Raw genomic sequence first — 6,371 nt, 5'->3', positions numbered from 1 at the left:
CAGGACAAGAAGCAACGGGTGGAAACTAACCAAAGAGAGAAGCAACCTAGAACTAAGGAGAAACTTCCTGACAGTTAGAACAATTAACCAGTGGAACAAACTGCCTCCAGAAGCGGTGAATGCTCCAACACTGGAAGTTTTTAAGAAGAAGCTGGACAGCCATTTGTCCGAAATGGTATAGGGTTTCCTGCCTGAGCAGGAGGTTGGACTAGATGACCTCCGAGGTCCCTTCCAACTTTATCATTATTATTATATAATGGAACCATAATGGAATCTGACAGTGATATATATATTTTCTTTTTTGTACAGATTTTTTCAATTTATATTTAATAATTTTTTTAAAAAATAAAAATTCCTTTTAATGCAGACATAGTAAACTGTTGACTGTATATGTTATATTTAAAAACACTTCTCCCTCCAAAGTGATATGAAAAGTCCAGTAGTAATTGATACATCAAAATTAGTTTTAAGAATCTGATATTTTCTTGGCTTCTTCAGTGCCTAGTCAATAAAATTTGAATGTTACTAACACAGCACTAAAGGCTCTCGGATACCATGCAATTCTGTTGTGAAAGCAATTTTATACTGTGATGATAGGTTGTATGTTTTATTCCAAATATTCTAAATGCAGCATAGCCCATTTAGTATCAATTATACTATTGATTTATGTAATGCAGGTAGTCCTTGACTTACAACCATTTAATTTATTTTTATTTAATTATAATTAAATTATAATAAAAGGTTTGTTAATCTTCAACATATTTTAATATTTGATATTTAATAGAGGATGAGGCATACCTAATAACTCAAGCATTAGAAAAATTCTTAATACAATTTTTTTTAAAGTAAAATTGATGCTTTGATTATCTTTTTTTATATTTAATAGGACTCAAGAAAGAAACAGACAGCAGGTATAAACAGTTTCTAAGAATGCAGTCTACAAAGAATATATATTGCTATGAGAGTTTTGCAAAGTAAAGTAAATATGTTAAATGTAATTACAAAAGTTTAGATAAACGAAATACATATTTTCAATACATAGTAATTAAGAATATAACTAATTAAATAGGTTGCTAATATTTTCACACACACACACACACACACACACACACACACACATATATATATATATATATATATATATATATATATATATATATATATATTATAGGATAGAGATCATACAGATTTCCACATATATTCCAGTAATTCTCAGTTAATGACTATTCATTCATTGACCATTCAAATTTATAACGGTGCTGAAAAGCAATACTTATGACCAATCCTGAAGGTTCCAGCCATCACAGTGGCCCCAAAGTGACGTGATCTGGGCACTCCGTAACCAGCCTGGATTCCCTTGTTTAACAAACTGGTGATTCCCTTGATAGCAATAAGCAATCACCATTGCTAAGTGATATGGCATTACATGATATGCTTTACGACTGCATTGTTTAGTGATTGAAATTCCAGTCCCAATGGCTGTCATTAAGTGAAGATTACCTGTATAACCATTCCTCATTATTGGACTTGGTGATTAAGATTCTGGAAATTGTAGTTCTGTAATGTGAGAAAATATTGTTGAAGTAAGGATATGTCCATTTAACTTTATTGAGATATAAATGTTAAGGATATCTTACCTTTGGTTATATTTAAATTTGATTGTGTTAACTGGTATCAGATTTTCTTAATATATTAAAAATATATACATATATGTCACATATATATCACATATATATAAAATGTGACATCCATATCTAGCATTTGAAAAATAAAGGTCTCCAAGATAGATAACATATAGCAAATCACCAAATTATAATTTGATCATACTGTGGAGACTTTTCCTGGTGGATCAGACACTATTGATCATCAGTTTAGTTTGTCATGATATTAAAATAAAATTTAGGGCAACTTCTCCTAGTTCACACAAAGATATTTACATGAACCATTAAATGTATTTTAAGAGATTAGTGTTAGAAATCTAAAATTCCTATCAATTTATTATTGTGCTATCAGGGCCATAATAAGCTTCTTAGGCCAATGATCAATTTTTCATAATCCTCACAACTCATTCTCTGTGCTAATTTTAGAGATAAAATTACAGAAATAAATGAAGCTCAAAAGGAATCCATGAGAAACTAAAAGCGTGAGAACCCTGATCCAAATTATGAAGTTTGAGAGCTATTTTTGCGGTCTCTAGGACTGTTTAAATTTGGCTGGCAATGAACTGCCAAATTATAATAACAAATTTCTCTGCCAAATTTCTCTGTTTCCCAAATTCCCAAATTTGGGAAACAGAAAGATAAATGTGCTAATTCACCAAGATTGATGTACTATTAATATTTAACAGTAATTAATATTTAAAATAATGTCTTCAATCTCCATCCCCTTTGTTGATGCCATGTAATTGCCACATTTTCTGCTATCGAAAAAAAAATCTAAAATTAAGGGTCCCAGGGTTCAAAGCGATTCTCTACCCCTATTCTAAATAATAAACCTTGTACCCATTTTCCTGTAGCAGAAATTTATTTAAAAAGCAGTTTTTCTATTTTGCTTTAAGAAATGAACATATTACTGTTAATGCTTACATTAAATAGACAGGTGATGAAACCTAATATTTGAAAAAAAAATTATGCTGTACACAATAGAGTTTGAATCCTAATAACTTTTTCCCTTTCTTTTTACCAATCTAAGAATACGTTTGAGAAAAGCATTGTGAGGAAGATTCATGGAGCAAGGAGCTCCATTTTCTCTTTTTAGCTATTGAGGAGGTCCTCTTGGTCTTAAGCATGTCTTCATGAAAGATGAATGAAATCTTACAAAGAAGGCAGATTGACAGTAGAAGATAATGTAACATATCCAAAATAACTTTGCCCTGTATGAGTTAGAGTTTTTATTTTTTATTGTTTAACATGATTTGATATATTCTTTGGTAACATTAGAGACAAAATAGAGGAATTTTGGAATAGAAGATAGATATCAACTAGTATTCAAATTAGTTTTACTATTATTAAAATAAGTTCATTTTTAACATACATGTTTTTAATGAACAATATTAACTGTTTCATTACAGATGTAGAAGCCCGTGCCAAAAACAATCATGTTACTATGAAAGAAATATATGATAGCACCGATACAGAAGGAAGTTCAAAAAAGTCGCACAGAGGTTTGACTGTGAGATCCAGAGCATACGTGTTTCCATCTCGGTCCAATGGAAGTGTACAATCTTTCTGTGATGATGTTTGTGATATTTGCTCAGCGCACTTTTCTTTATCAGATGAATTTGTAGAAAAACCATATTCAAATCTGCCCAGCACTACTCCCAAAGCAAAGGAAGCCGTTTCTGTTTCATGTCAAACAAACCATTGTTTGAAAGATGAACAAAACTCTGGTATCAATACCGATATGTCACCGCAGCTCAAGAAACCAACTATTTCAAGATCAAAATCTGAAAATGATATCGCAAGGGCTTGTTCCAGTAATACATCACGTCCAGTACAATCATTGACTCATGTTTCTGAAGTACAAAATCCATGATCATTATCTTTATATCACATTGAAAAGTTCTAATTAATCTTAAAACGTTGATGATTCTATTTTTTCGTAAAACAACAAATTTCTTAACTGAATACAGTTGCATTAAGAATAGCACACAAAGTTCTGTGACAGTCTTGTTCCAGCTTTATAGGAAGTTCTCCATTCTTGATGCTCCATTTTAAGAATGGCATTTCTGGTTAGGGTTAGACATTTTGAATCTGGGATATTTTGACCACAAAATGTTTTGTAGACTCACAATAGTGTGTGTGTGCACAGATGCAACAACATAGCATCCATAAAACTTGTAGAATGTATTGTATATGGGCTAAGGGAATATACTGTTGGAAGACCTATTCAAGATTTATTATATCAAGATAAGACTTGCCCTCTCTGAAGGTTGTTCAAATGATTTCAGACTCCCCAAGATATTCATGCATTCAATGCAGGTTCCTGTAAGGATTTTGCACATTCAGTTACATTTATGCTTGCTTTCATGCAAGCAAGGATTCTGAGGCTATTTGGGGGAGTGTTATGATAAAACTGATTATTTCCTAACCAGAGCTAGAAAGTACCCAAACTTTTCAAGTCCATCTGGGTGAATTCATGAGATGTGAATCAATGGCATTCAATGCATTGACTGAGATTTTGTTCCTGTGGATCATTGACTCTTGTGGTAGCATCAAGAGTGAAACCTAACATCAGTAAACAATGTTTTATTAATAAATAGTATATTGTGGCCTAAGAGAACATAGAATTTTATCATTTTTACTGTCACAATGAAAAAAATTGTGATCTTATTCATGGGATTGAGACACGGCATTACTTTTTAATCAAAAACAAGTATTTTATTTGTGATATAGTGTCATGCAAAGTTTGGTTGTATTGACTTAGCTACATAACTCACTAGCATATAGTGAAGTAATGAAATAAAGTAGAAAATGTTTGTTCTTTAAAAGGGAAGTTGAAGTTCCAACTTGCTGGGGAATTCAAGTCTTTGCATAGCTTAACAATGGATATACGGTAAGGCGCTGATCTTAAAAGATAATTCTGGAATCTAAGCATGTGTAATACAACAAAATCATAACAGCCATTTTGACTATGGATTAGCAAGCCTAATAAAGCCCCACAATGATTTATTTTCTTGTTTATTGGCAAAAAAGAATGCTGAGCTGCACTGCTAAGCAGGATAGAGAGCAAGATGCTTTCTTCTTTTTGTAGTTTATTGAATTTCTGTGACAAGGGTGTAAGAAAGATGGGGTATTTCCATTTCCCTCCATCAGTTTTTATTCTCCTGTTATAGTTGGTGGGTACAACTGATATATCTCTTTTGATAAACATTGGTAAATAAAATACAAGAAAAAGCCAAAGGCCAGGATTCTAAAGCAACCTGTCTATCAAACCCATGTAGAGAAAAATATCCAAACTGGTAAGGATGCTCTATTTCTCCATGAGTCTGGTCTACTCCTTAGGGATGTCCTGTGAGTGTGTTAAATATCACCCCATGTGGAAGCAAAGCATCCTGCAGAATGACTTTCCTGTTGGATCATGTTTTTCTGTATAAGTCAGGCAGGCAGGTCTATAGAAATCACAAAGTTCATTAGACCAAAGTCTCTTTACAGCAACCTGCTTATCACACAAAGATAATTAGAGCAATACTCATATTTAAAGTTTTTTACAGCTAAACCTACCACTCTAGCCAACTGTCACAACTAACAACCTCCCTGAGTTCAGGTCAGAACAGCAGCTGGTAGATACTTATTCTACCAGCAGTGAAATCCACTAATCGCTGTACAAACCAAATGCCTGAGGAGTCCATGCATACTGTGACAACTTTAAATCACACAATCTTAACTGAATGGAAAGTAGTTGGAAATGTATATGGCATCAATTGCTATACTAATACAGAAAAAATGAAAAATAAAGAATGGTTGTAAGCTGAACACTTTGGCATTCTATAGAATTAACCACATAAGAATTAATTGGGTTTTGCCACTTAATGCATATTTTTTTAGGTATTGTTTTCAACAGTTTGATATGAAGTATCAAGTCAGGTTTTTTGCAAAAGTAGATAGTGGCAATATTGCTTAAGACCTCAGTAAGATCATTTAGTATGCAATATCAAAAGGATTTTGAGGTAGGACAATGTCTAAATGCTTATGAAAAAGTTAAGATTTAAAAACCCACATTTTAGGGTGTTTTTTTTATACATCCAATATTGTCTTCGCAACAAACCCAACAGAAGAAATATACATTTTTACAATGCAATCTCACGGTTATTTACTCAAGTCCAATTGAATTATGTGACCACAAGTAAATTTAATCCTCCAGGGAAAGATTGAAGGCTAGTGAGGTCCAGGCAGAAGAAGAACATGGTGGCTTCAAAATCTAGGATTGGTTTGGACAAAACTCAGCAGCACTTTTTTGTGCGGCTGCTGATAAAAACAGGATCACCAACATGATCGCCAACATCCGATAACGGATATGGCGCAAGAAGACGACCACAAGTGATGTAATATATCTTTAACCTTGACTACTCAGAAACTAGTAATTTGTTGTTAGCTGCGAAGTCGTGTCCGACCCTACCCCATGGACAACCTTCCTCCAGGCCTTCCTGTCCTCTACCATCTTCTGGAGTCCATTTACTGCAATGTTAACTAGAAACTATATTGGAATGAATTGTGCTTTTGAGTAAATATGCAAAGGATTAGGCTTTTTGCAATCGTTTTTAACAAAGACGTGCCAGAGGTTTTATGAAATGCAACGCCCCCAGAATATACAACTTGAGGTCTGCCGAGGCCCTATTTTAATTATAAAATTAATCTGTGGTCTATTATTGT

This window comes from Protobothrops mucrosquamatus, unplaced genomic scaffold, assembly GCF_001527695.2.
Source record: "Protobothrops mucrosquamatus isolate PMUCROS unplaced genomic scaffold, P.Mucros_1.0 scaffold24, whole genome shotgun sequence".
Classification (NCBI taxonomy): Eukaryota; Metazoa; Chordata; class Lepidosauria; order Squamata; family Viperidae; genus Protobothrops; species Protobothrops mucrosquamatus.
The sequence above is the reverse complement of the archived record's forward strand: the minus strand, read 5'-3'. Positions refer to the sequence as shown.